At 32.1% G+C, this 14175-nt stretch overlaps 1 protein-coding gene across 4 annotated transcripts in view; it reads right to left on the bottom strand.

Annotated features, from left to right (window-relative positions):
- Positions 1 to 7862, bottom strand: part of LOC107451513 (LIM domain-binding protein 2) — a 207347-nt gene extending 199485 nt beyond the window's left edge. For 2 of the 4 annotated variants that reach the window (XM_043041486.2, XM_043041487.2), the window contains exon 1: positions 7662 to 7800. The gene's annotated coding sequence lies outside the window, so the exon portion shown is untranslated. Of the gene's footprint in view, positions 1 to 7661 lie in introns of all 4 variants that reach the window. The other 2 variants (XM_043041484.2, XM_043041483.2) reach the window with 2 other exon arrangements.
- Between the last annotated feature and the right edge of the window lie 6313 nt (positions 7863 to 14175).

Below are 14175 nucleotides of genomic sequence, written 5' to 3'. Positions count from 1 at the left end.
TTGCTTCTTAAGTGTTATACACTACCCTACAATAAGGGAAGAGACACTTTCAGGTTTTGAACTTTTTTTAAATTTCTCAAGAAGTACTTAAAAGATTATTTTGTAATTTTAGAGGTGTTTAGTACATGCGATTTTTCATACTTAGCAATAAGATTAAAATCATTCACAGATTCGAAGACCTACAATAAATTATGAAAGAAAACAAGTATTTTTGAACATCCTATGCCAAAAAATCAAGAAAAAATTTTGTAACTTGAATCGATAACTTTGATTGTTTGTATTTTTTATATTTATTATTCAAATAGAGTAAATATTTATTATTCATTCTACATTTTTATAAAACATTAAATTTTCACCTTACGTTTTTTTTATATAACTTCATAAGTAATTAATGGAATTAAAAAAATTTTTTGGAGAAATATAAGATTAATTGCAAAATTTTTCATTTAAAATTTACGAATAAATCGCTAAAAACTGCAGAAGATGCGAGTATTTAAGCCAGTTCTTCATACTGCGCAAAAACAGAAAAAATTAAGTTTTTTTTTCACAATTTTGTAGGGGTAATTTTTAACAATGCAGGGGTTTCGTATTTGGTAACTAATGATAAAAGCTTGATTTAAATATCTTAAAAGTTTAAAAAGTTTCAAGCAATTTTCTAAGTAGTTTTAGTACTTTTTAAATGAAAGCTCAAAACGGTAAGGGGTTATCCACAAATTTCATTTCGTACTATTAGACAAGATTTATTAAAATGTGACCTGCATTGTGGGCGATCACTCCCCATAAGCGCATGCTCCCTTTTGGTTTCCTTTCTCTAGCCCATTAAAGTTTAGTTACCTGGCGATTATTGCAAGGTAGTATAATTTGTTATTAAATTTTGTCCCATGATACAAAAAAAATGTGAAAAACCCCTGACCGTTTTGATATTTCTCTTGAAAAGTACAAAAACTACTTAGAAAATTGCTTGAAACTTTTTAAATTTTTAAGATATTCAAATCAATTTTCTTTTATCAGTTGCCAAATACAGTTCACTACAAATTTATGATAAATTTCTTTTCAGTGTATGCGCTGTATAATAGAATTAGCTTAATTACTCATAATTTGATAAGTTTTTAACAATTTTTTTTAAAATTTTCAGTAGACAAATTTTGAAATCAATCTTAAATTGGTCCAAAAATTTTGTTTAATTCCATTGAATATCTATAAAGCTATAATGAAAAAACGTAAGGTGAAAAAATTAATATTTTATAAAAAAATGTCTATATCTCCATAAATATTCATTCTAGGTTTACGAAACTCTATGCTTATTAAAAATCACAACTTACGTAATCGATACATTCTACAAGGTCAGTAATTTTTTTTCTGGCATAGGGTGTTCGAAAATACTTGTTTTCTTTCCTAATTTATTGTAGGTCTCTCAAACCTCTGAAAGCTTTAAATTTTATTGCTGAGTAGGAAAAATCGCATGAACTAAACATCTCTAAAGTTACAAAATAATCCTTTAAGCATTTCTTGAGAAATTTAAGAAATTGTCAAAAACTGAAAGTGTCTCTTGCATAATTGTAGGATAGTGTATATGTGACAAAGATGTTCGAATGATTAAAGAATAAATTTGTATTTTATAAAACTAATCTAACATTTAAAACAAGTAAAACAAAATATCCAAATTAATTGAATCTTAGTTTTATAATTATTAAGCATCATAACATTACAGATAATACAATTCAACATTGATCCCTGTAATTTCTGATAGATTATTCTATCGAAATTATTTTAACAAGATCGTAATAAAAATATTTTAAAATGCATTTAATATTNGAATATAGATAGATAGATTGATAGAATGCGTCATCAAGAGAACTAGTTGCGTCTCGTTCTCCCATTAAAAAAAATTTTAAAAGGTCTTATTAAATTTTTTTAAAAATAAATTTTGAATTAATACACCTTAAACATAATTTGAATAATTTTGATTTTTCAACAACCCAAAAAAGGAACTTTATAATTAAAAATATAATTTTTCAACTATTGTACAAGTAAAATAAATAAATCTCTTTAATTACAATCAATTAAATATACTTTTTAAATGCTTGTGTTCACTAATAAATTTTTTTAATAAACTAAATAAATCTAAAATAAAATAGATGATGTCATTTAAATTTTCTGGAAAGAGGAAAATTAATAACGATATTGAATTTTCAGAATATTAAGTTTAGTTCTTTTATTAAGTTTACCCAATATAGAAGTAAAGATTTTGATTTAGAGTAATTCATATTTTAATTTTTATGAAAAAAATATTGATATAAGAATCGATATATTTGTATGTAACTAAATAAAAAAATTCCCATACTAAATTTTTGTATTTTAAATATTTAATACTTTAAGCATTATTTAAAAATATTAATTTAGAAATCAATGAACAGTTAAACATTTAAGCCCATAATCTTTTGGGAAGCTCCCTATGAATCAATAATATTTTTAGTTTTATTTCTTTTTAATAGCTAAATGTGCGCACACCAAAAATATAAGAATAAATATGACATTTTGTGTGACTCAAATTGCATTCTAAACTAGATTTATTATTTGTGTAAAGAAAATTGATTTTTTTTATAATTTCTAGTTTTATACGGAAAAAAATTCTGGTAAAACTTACTTGTGTAGCAATAACATTTCCGGTTAAAGAAAAATTTTAAAAAAAAAACATCATTCTGGTAATAAAATCAACAAAAAAAATCTTTCAAAAATCAAATGTATAATAAAATCAAATGTATTTAAATCTTTCATACCAGAAATTCTGTTTTTCATGTATATAGTTCTTATTAAATCACATTTAGCACTAAATGCAAATGAAAAGTAAATATAACCAAATAAATTGTTTTAATGTCATGGTCTAAGGTACCATGATATATCAACCAAATTTTATTACATTCACTACCAAACAGCATGAAAACAAAATTGTATTTTGTTGTTAATTTTACCAAAGTCATTACCAGGCACTTCGTTAAAAATAACCGAGATTTTTGGTGTTCCCATAGAGCCAGAAACACAGTAAATTTTAACATATTTTGGTAGTTTTGACATAGACATTTGCACGCCATATATATTCTCAACTATTTTTATGAGTTTCAAGAACCTCGTGGAGCTTTTGCAACTGAGCGAATTCCTAAGAATGTTTCTCCGTTCTACACCGTTTCCCTAGATAATAGCGTTGGAGGTACAAGTTTTTGCTTTTCATCGGGAAAGCAAGCAGGTTAGGAGACGCAAGCTTTTCTGCAGCAAAGCAAAATCTTGTGCAAAATGGAGAGGACAAAATATATAACTGTTTATTTTACTCTATATAGACTAAAATCTTACGCTACTTTATGCATTCGACACCTTAAACTAGTTATTTCTACTAATTTTTTTCGTAATTTATGCAATTGTTTAGAGAAAAAACGCACGTTTTACCAATTTCCATCTAAAAATGAAATTGGTTGTTAGATTTCATATCCATCGATATTTTTGAGAAGCATTTGTGGAACATAATTTCACTTTTAAAATAAAATAAAATAATAGGAATGCTGCGAGGTGAAGTAATGCATAGCTTTATGCTATAGAAGAGCCACCCAAGCATTGAAGGTTCAGTTGGATCACTTTGAAACATGTCACGCAGTGGACTGATCGTTAAGATACGGTTTCCAGCAGATCACCGAAGTAAAGCATCACTGGCTGCGATCAGTGTGCGGGTGGGTGACCACTTGAATCAGTCTGCATAGGGACCGAGGGTGTGCGGTATTTTCCTCGCTAACTGTTCTACCATAAAGTGCTCAACTTCGCATGCCGGTCGTCAGGCTACCGAAGCGGGGTTGCCATCCCCTCTGCAGAGGATCAAAATTGCGAGGGCATGTCTTCGGATCATCCTCAGGGATGTTTCCCAGACTGTCGCCAATAGCCCCTTGTGCAGCTCTAGTGCAACGTAAATGAACTACAACAACAACACTTTGAAACATAACAGGGTGCCTGTCTGCATTCCCAATCGATCTATTAACATAATTTTTATTTATTTAAGAAATCTGATGCTTACTGAGTTCACTTTTTATTATTTTTCTCATCTACATCCTTGAAGAAAAAATTCATTCTTAGATTGATTTTTATTGTCCATACACATCTCCATACACACGGAGAACATACTTTAGTACCAGTTTAATACTCGAACCCTCATACTAATTTGGTACTCGAACCCGTAACTTTCTAAATTCTTCCGAAAAATGTTGTTTCCCCATCTAGTAATTTATGCACTTTCACTTAGATTTTCTAGATTAAGGTATATTGTCTTCGTCCAACCTGCAGTTGATTTCTTTTGTATTTCTTGGGGCTGTGGGGGGTTTGATTGTTTGCAGCAATATACCACCAATCACTAAAAGTGCTCCCGCACAGACTGCATGGTAATGCCCCCCTGACGGAGTTGCCATGTATGTTAGTCGTTTGATACATTATCAACAGGCTTAGTCGGCTATATGAGATGAAAATGACATTTGTTTGGCAGAAAAAAATGCGTTTTATTGAGCATTTGGGTACTAAAGAAAAAAAAACACAATTTGTGCATATGAGAAAATCAAATAAAAAACGCATTTCCTTAAAAGAAAATCGGTTTTAATAGGGGATATGATTTCTCCGGATGGCCAGAATTGTTGAACACCCCTGAGGCATCGAGTCAGTGAGGTTATTAACGAATAGCTGGACCATTCTGTCCACTCCACAAGAAGAGCTCTTTCCAGTTCTTGGAGAGTTTGTAGGGGTGGAAGGCGTCCAGCAATTTGTCTGCCAAGAATGTCCCAAACATGTTCGATTGGGTGCATGTCCGGAGAACACAATGACCAATTCATTCGTATGGTTCCTTCCTCCAAAAGAAAATCATTCACCAAGTTAGCACGATGTGGCCTGCAGTTGTCGTCTATTAACATGAAGTTATCTCCAATTGCTGCAGCGTAAGAGACTGCAATAGGTCTCACGATCTCATCCCTATATCTGCGACTGATCAGAGCTCAATTTCGAATGATATGGAGATCGGTTAGACCATCAATGGAGATGTCAGCATTGACCATCACTCCCCCACAGCCATTATTTCTAGTGCCACGGAGCCTCCAGATGAAAATACGCCTATGATCAAAATGGACAGAAAAACGGGACTCTCCAGTTCACATGTTCTGTTGCCCACTCCCTGTCGTAGCGATGATGTCTTGCTGTTAACGTGACACACACCATTGGTCGGCGAACATACAGACCTACAGCGTGAAGGCGGTTTCGGACAGTTTGTGGTGTCAGAAACTGTGGTGTAAGTAGCCGAGCAAAGGTCTTGTTGAGGAAGAGTGTCATTCATACTTCGGTGTCTCCGAGTCGTGATTGTTAAATAACGGTCTTCATTGGGCGTTGCTGCACGTCTACTCCCTTGACCTGATCTTCGGCCTACATTTGCAGTCTCCCAAAAGCGGTTCCTGATCCTGGAAATCACACTTTGTGATACTCCAATGGCTTCCGCTACTTCGGCTTGAGTTTGGTACCCCTCTAACCGGTTTAATGATTTCGTTAAGGCACCGCACTCATCGAAACAACGCGCTTACTGAATGTCGATCATTCTTTTCTGATTTGGCTTGTGTTAAGTTGAATGCCAAATCAAATTCGCTGCCGCTAAAGATTCGTCATTGACGTCGAACTCAAAATTTGCATCGAAGATTGAAAATAGGAAAAATTTACATTTGTGACTCTCTTCTTCCATTTTATGTACAAAAAAAAATTTGCCCATACCATTATTTTATTCAAGACTTACAATATCCTTCAATAGTTTTCAGCAGTGTGATTTGATTTGTTTAATTTGTTCATTTACGTCGCACTAGAGTGGCACAATGGACTATTGGCGACGGTCTGGGAAGCATCCCTGAGGATGATCCGAAGACATGCCATCACAATTTTGATCCTCAGCAGAGGGGATGGCACCCCCGCTTCGGTAGCCCGACGACCTGCACGCGAAGTCGAGCACTTTACGGTAGAACAGTTTAACGAGGACCAATACCGCACACCCTNTATATATATATATATATAGATAGATAGATAGATAGAATGCGTCATCAAGAGAACTAGTTGCGTCTCGTTCTCCCATTAAAAAAATTTTCTATTTTTGTTTTATTAATCTCACTCTTTTTAACAGACGACGTCATAAAGACTGCAGGGTATTTTTTGGTTTCTCTTAATACGCATAATTTAAGAATATTTATGGCTCTTTCTAAAGGATCTCTTTCTGTTTCTTAAAATTAATAAGCGAAATCTATTTCAAACTATGAATTATTATAGAAATAATCGTATGAGACATTCTATATTACAGAGATAATAAGAGTAAAACTCAAACAAATTAAACCAATTTTATGCATTTCGGGCTTTTGATATATACCTTAAATAGACCTAAGTTACTTTTGAAAGAGAAATACTCATTATTTCTTAGAAAGAAGAGAAGGGATTTCAAATTAAATCAATACATTTTGCTCTGTGGTTTGCTAAAAATAATCCTCAAAAGATTGAACTTTAAGCATCATTATCACTGTACATTTCTCGTGTTTCTTATGTTCTCATAATTTTCTTATATTTCCAAATTTATTATTATTTCCAAATTTAGAGAACCTTTTTTAAGTTTAAGATTTAAAAAAGAAAAAAACTTCGGTTACTTTTCCGTACATCAAAATAACTTTTTTTCGAAGAAATTCTAGACAGGGTAGCTTTTTCCACAAATTTGTCCAAGTAGTTTTTAATTTTAAAATAGCCTTTAGACCATTTTAAGAGCCAAATGGACTACATTACATTTAATAATAAATTAATTAGCCACATCTTCAAAGCGTTTTCGGGAGAAATCACTACGATTTTTATGTAAGTAATAAAATGTTTATATGTTTTGCGGTCATATCTATATGAAATTCCGAAATCTTTTCAAGTATCTATCAGGAAATAATATTAGGGTGCAGTTTGACGTAAGCAAAGCCTTTGGAAAAATTTAATTTATCAATATATTGTCCAACGCCTTTCAATGGGAAACTTGACACATTTGAATTGTAATGAAAAATCATAATTCTAACCCAGAAGCTAAATTTGAATTATTTTAATACCTAATAAATCGAATTTAAAATGAATAGAATATACAGTACGATAGAATGGAATGCATAATACGATATGCAACATTGAATAGCATTATTAAAAATATAATTAGTTGTATTCAAAGTTATTCAGCCATATATACCAATCAAGGAAAGTGATAGCATCTTTGACAATTGTTAATAGATATGCCAAATATGAAGTGTTTCTTGATCGTTCCGCAAAAGGGCGCGCACCACGTGTTAGAGGAAACTAGACTGGACAATGTTTTCTTTTTCGTCATTCAAAACATTGGGGGAAAAGTGTGTGATTGTTTTTGCCGCTGAACCCAAAGGTCTATCCCATCCCTAAGAGGAACTGTAGCCGGAGTATTCGAGAGCGAATCCCGCTCGATAAAATTCCACTCGCAATGAAATTCTTCATTTTTTTTAAAATGATATAAAATATTTTAAAAAATAAAAACAAAAATAAAAGAATGACATTGAAGGGTTTAGAAAGTTGTGGTTGTAGTCCTGCATGCTGGGAAATAGAAACAATCGAAAACTACTTACTTTGTATGAAGTGAAAGAGGGGCAGACTACCATAGCTATTAGTGTCGCGTAGTTCTTTGCAGGCTTTCTCCAAGCAGATCGGAGGCTTGCTTCAGTTTGAATAGAGTTCCAAGCTGCGCGAACAGACTTCAAAGCGCGTCGATGCGCGCGGCGTTTTGCGCGTGGAGAGTAGAAATCATTTGAAATGCAGCTCCCACTAACAGATCGGCTACTGGTCGCATATCTGCATGCAAGGACCCCTCCTACCGAGATTCTCTTCCCCCCGGGGTGTGTTTCCCCACCCCCGCTTTTTACATCCACCTGATTCTTTCTCCCTCCTGAAGTCTACCCCCCCCCCTCACCACGCTAACAAGAGGCCTGGATTTTTATCTTCTTTTTTTAATTTATTCAGCGTCTTTGATAGTGGGAGAGGAGGGCTGCTGGAGTTGGGGGAAGGGAGGGACTGCTTCTTCTTTTTCCTTGTTCTTTTCTATTTCTCTTCCCGCATCCCTCTCTTCTATCCATCCACCCCAACCACACCTCCCCTGCCACCCACTCTCCCGGAATTCTGCATTTGAATAAATATTCGGAAACACCACATACAAAGATACGCGAGGAAATTAATTGGGGAGGTGCAAGATTCACCGCATGCATAGTTTTCCCTTTGATCTTTGAGGGGCTGATGGAAAAGGGGGTATGGGGAGTCAAAATATATAGAAAAGGATAAAAAGGGTAGGCGAGATGGTAGAGTGTTGAGTTTGATCTAAACACAACCTGTCTCGACTTAGTGCCTGTTTACCTTCACAGCACCACTATGTTGTGTTTATGAGACATGGTGAAGACGTTTTTAGAAGAAAAAATAAATTTTAAATCGTTTCCATTGATTTGGAGGCGGGCGACGAATTTCCCGTCTAATTGAATTTTGGCGCATACTGATTTACTTTACATCGCCAACAATTTTCAAATACTGTATGTTTTATTCTTGAATGTACCAATTAGTGATATGAATCATTTTTACTCACAAGTTGAAAGCAATTTTACTTGACAAAAACTGTGATTATTTAATTTGCTTATTCCGGCTGTAAAATAAACATTGTACATTTCATATATAGAGACCAATCAATTTAGACCTTTTATTCTCAGTTTCATATTCTTAATTAATTGAAAATATTCGCTAATTAAATGAACTTTCGAAAAATATAAATAATTTTTAACTGTTATATATTCTTTCAGATAATTTTTTATACTCACAGAAACATTCAGTAAAATAAGAACAAAAACTGATGAATTCAAAATGATGTTATGGGAATTGAGTATATTCTGAAACATTTGTTTTTCGAATTATTAACAAAATTAATGCAGTTTCATAGATAGTTGATAATTAATATTTACCAGAACTCTTATTTAAAAAGCTGAAGGAAAAAAAACTCTATCTTTTGTCACGGTGTAACAGTGTTTTCTTTACATTCAGCGATGATAGATACAATACGTAAGCATACCTGCGAAGAATTCCGATTTCGTTTGAAAGATATTTTTAATATTTAAAGTGGTAATGAAAGCGTAATAAATGTTAATTATCGTATAGTTATCAATTAAAAAATTACCTCGCAATTATCAAGTTTGCAATTATCGGACTTTTGAAATATTATTTATTACATGTCGTACTGAATTATGTTTATTATTTATGTCATGATGGATAAGATATTTTTAAATCACAGTTATTAAATTGAAAAGTAAATATTAAGGTTTGCAATTATCGGACTTTTGAAATATTATTTATTACATGTCGTACTGAATTATGTTTATTATTTATGTCATGATGGATAAGATATTTTTAAATCACAGTTATTAAATTGAAAAGTAAATATTAAGGTTTGCATTTTGCTACCAATAGAAAAAATCTTCCGGTAAGAACAAAAATTTGAAATTACAATCTACGAGTTATGTATGCCGACCAACAATCAGAATATTTCAGGGTTGATTCCAGTGTTAGACAGGGTTGTATACTTTCTCCAACATTCTTTTTAGTTGCTTATTGAGTGGATTATGAAGAGGGTAGCAGAGAATAAAGGGGATGGAAACTTGCTGAATTTCTTTCTGATCTTGATTTTGCAGATGACTTATGTTTACTGACCAACACCCTTCAAGACATACAAACAAACACAAACATTTCAAACTTGTGAAAGAAAATGGGGCATATTATAAACCAAAATAAAACTAAAATTTTTAAAATTAATCCTAAACAATTAAAGGACATATTCTTGGAAAATAATGAACTAGAAGAACAGTTTCACGTAGCAGTTGTAAGCAGTATAGAACAGTTGTAATCAGTTTTACTTATCTTCGAAGTGTAATTAACAACAGCAGAGGAACTGATGAAGATATACTAAATAGATAAAGCAAAGTTCGAAGCAGTTACGCTATTCTTAATAAATTCTTGAAAAAACAAAAACATAACAAATTCAACAAAAATTAGAATTTTCAATTCTAATGTTAAATCTGTCATACTACACTCTATAACAAAAAAATCGATGAACTAAGAAGGAGTTGTCCGATTAAAACGAAAATTGGTGGATAGGAAGACAATGTACAGAATAGTAAATAATTAAAATTTCAGAACAATTGAATAATTTATTGCAGAGTTACAGTAACAAGTTCAATAAGGTGTTGACCCGCCTCTAGCCTGGATACAAGCTGCCACGCAGCGTGGCATAGACCGATAAAGCTCCCGGATGGTCTCTTGCTGTATTTCCAGCCAAATTCGATCCAATTGTCGAACGAGGTCATCAACATTCCGTGCCAGATGCAATCGCCTTCCCATCATATCCCAGACATGCTCGATGGGAGAGAGATCTGGTGATCTGGTTGACCAAGGAAGAGTTTGACAAGCTTGCAGACAGTTCTAAGCAACACGTGCCGTATGTGGTCTGGCATTGTCTGCTGAAAAACCAGCCCAGGGTGCTGCAAAAGGAACGGTAGCAAAACAGATCTTAGGATGTCGTCGACGTACCGCTGTGCAGTAAGTGTACCTCTAATGACGACCAAAGGGGTCCGGCTGTCAAAGGAAATGGCACCCCAGACCATAATGCCTTGTTGAGGGCCGGTGTGGCGTGCAATAGTGAAGGCAGGATCCCCCCTCAGCACTGTGCGTCTCCAAACACGTCTTCAATGATCGTCAGGACACAGTTGGAAGCGGGATTCGTCGCTAAAGACTATACGTTCCCAGTCGACATCATTCCAGCCTGATCGAGCGTCGATTTTGAGCGTCTTAGTGCGTTCTTGGTGCATCGATTTTTTTGTTATAGAGTGCATATGGATCTGAGACATGGCACTGCAACTTCAACTTCAAGTATTTGAACTTCAAGAACTGATAGATGACGGTTGACATAGTCTATAAGTCCTACCCCACAACACTTTTATTTGATCTCAATAAGCGAGAACTTTATATTTTATGCTGAAAAACATATATGTACAGGGTTTTCCGTAATGATCACCCTTAACACATATTTTTAGACTCTTTGCCAAAAATTAAGTTTAAAAAAGTATTCATACAAAAGATTTCAAATTAATAATTACACAAGAAAAAAAAAAGAAATCCTATCGAAATCCAATGAATCATTATTGCGAAAGGCGAGTCTAAAAACAAAAACTTCTCTCTGTTCCCTAGCTTTTTTAAACTTTTGTTTCGTTCGACAATCAAACAGTTTTTGATGCTTTCAATATCAGTAGATATTCATCAGAATTTGATGACGATTTCGTTTTTTTACTTGCTTAACTGTCGCTATGGGACTCGTAACCTCATAACTTTTTCATGACGGTGATCGCATATAGTTATCACAAGATTCTTCCTTAATGGCCTACTGTTTTGTACATAAAATAAACCTTTCTGTCTTTGGCTGTACGAGCTTACAAGAACATGATCTTAATATGATACTCTCGTATTAAATCTTGTATTAGTACGTATAAGTATCCTATAATACGTATACTTTCGAAGTATGCGGGTCTGGGGACGAGTTTCTTTTTCATTCTGCCGATCCTGAAAGGGTAAATATGTGTACTTTCTTGTTATTTTTTTATTTGAAAACACTCATTAAGTTTGATACTTCAATCTACATTCTTTTTTTTCAAGAATAGTATCAAAAGAGACGAGAAATGCTCCCCCCCCCCGAANAATGCTCCCCCCCCCCGAAAGGAAAAAAACGTTAGTTGGCACTCTTAACTTTTGCTTAATGCACTTAAAATTAGAAAACACTTCTATCTTTAAAAGAAAGTTTTAGAAATTTCTCTGACGTAATTTGAAATTTTATATTTGCATAATGATGAAAATTCTATCTAGAACAAAAAAATTCTTATTTTTAACTCCTAGTTCCCATTTACAAACCTAGTTTCAAAAGAAAATTTAGTTTGGCTGTAAAGGTCATTTTATTTTCATTTCCTTCGCTAAACAAAACCAAGTTACAAATTTGTTTATCATGAGAATTATTTGAATTATTTGAATTAATTAATTTTTAATGAATTATTTAAATTTATTCAAAATTTCCTTAATGAAATTTGAAATTTTGTTTTTGTACAATGAGGAAGTTTCTACCTAGAGAGAAAATTTCGCTTCTTTTAACTTCGCGTTTCCATTTATAATCCAAATTTCCATAACGGAACTTTGTTCGGCCATATAAGTTAGCTCATTTTTATTTTCTTTGCTAAACAAAAGTATATTACAAATTTATTTATCATAAGAATTCTTTAAGTTATTTCAAAAAGAAATTCTCAAATTTCTTAGACTTATTTTATTATTTTATGCTTACACAACAACGATTCGAAATAAAATGAAACTTTGTTTCTTTCAATTCTTATTTCCCATTCATAAAACCAGTTTCAAAAAGTGAAATCCAGTTCAGATATAGAAGTTATCTAATCTTAAATTTTTTGCTAAACAAAGGAATATATTACAAATTTATTTATCATAAGAATAATTTGAGTTATTTGGAAGGAAAAAAACTCAAGATTTATTTAACGCGTAATTTAAAATTTTATCTTTACACATGATGATTCTACCTAAAGATATAATTTTGTTTCTCTAACTCAAAATCCCTATTCACAAACCCAGTTTCCTAAATGGAACATAGTTCAGCTATAGAATTTATCACATTTTTGTTTTCTTTGCTAAGTAAAAGCAAATTATAAATTTATTTATCATAAAAATTATTTTATCAAAATCAGGAAATTAAAAATTATTTAAAAAACTTAGCTTCACAATAAATTTTATTCCAGCTTCATCACTGGAGACTACAAAGTGAGTAAGAACCATAACCATATTGCTATCCATTAATAGTACATATTATCATGATTAAAACCCTTTTAAGATGCAAGTGTTTTAATACTTCTTAAACGATTTAACGAGTTTATTAAACGATACCATGATATCAATTTTTGGTCTCAATTTTTTGGTATAAATTTGATATCAATTCACACCTATCAAAATTATGTTGCGTATAAACATGTACAAATGTTGCACCTATTTCACCAATGCAAGACAATTTCTTATACAAACTTCTCAATGTGCTTGATAGGGAAATTTAAAGTTCCCTTTTCGCTTGATAACAATTTTCACCTCAATCTTTTATAATATTTTTCACTTAAAACATTACTACAACAATAAAATTTATTGGAATTATCTATAACAAAACATTCACATTTAAAATTGTGATAATATCTTGATAGCGAGTAATATCTTGCAAAATAATAATAAAAACAAAGATAAATTAACCATACAAATGACGTAAATTATTGCTATCATTCAACATGGTCAAGGGTTGACCAATCGTGTGTTAGTGCTATCGGTTTAATTGTTGAAGGCTTTTGGGATTTTTCACTATGAGCTGCAAATACTTTTTTAAAATCTGCCACAGTGAGGAGTTTTTCTCAATGAATAGAAGTTCCTTTTTCTCAGTTAAATTCTCAAGGCAATAAACAAAAACAAATGTTTTGTAAATGTTTCAATTCTTTGAAAAAGTAGATTATAATACCTAATATTCTTAGAAATATATTACAGTTTAATTACACTATTCTACAGCAGATGGTTTCTCACTTATTCATCGGATTGGCAGAAGAAAAATCTAACTATTACCGTATATTTTCTCTGCTTTTTAATTTTATTTCAGCAGATATATTTTATATTAATAATTTCACATAAGAAACCTAAAATCTAAATAATTTTGAATAAATGAAATAACATTAAAGTTGAAAGAAAAGTTTTAGTAAAAATACTTATAGATGTGAAACTTTAAATAATGTTGATTTTATTTACCTCAAATATAAAATCTAGTCGAATTTCTCACGTAGCAAATTTTCAGGATAGCGATAATAAAATTAAGGAAAATTTTAGTAGTTTTGTTTTAATTACTAAAGTTTAATATTTTCATTAAAGATAAAATGATAAAATGGACAAATGTGTCTTGGTTTTTTATAGCAGATTTCGCAATTAGTTAATACAAAAGTAAGGCCACATGTTTCATAAAAAGAACTTATTCTTAGTAAT

Source organism: Parasteatoda tepidariorum, chromosome X1 (genome assembly GCF_043381705.1).
Source record: "Parasteatoda tepidariorum isolate YZ-2023 chromosome X1, CAS_Ptep_4.0, whole genome shotgun sequence".
Classification (NCBI taxonomy): domain Eukaryota; kingdom Metazoa; phylum Arthropoda; class Arachnida; order Araneae; family Theridiidae; genus Parasteatoda; species Parasteatoda tepidariorum.
The sequence above is the reverse complement of the archived record's forward strand: the minus strand, read 5'-3'. Positions and strand labels throughout refer to the sequence as shown.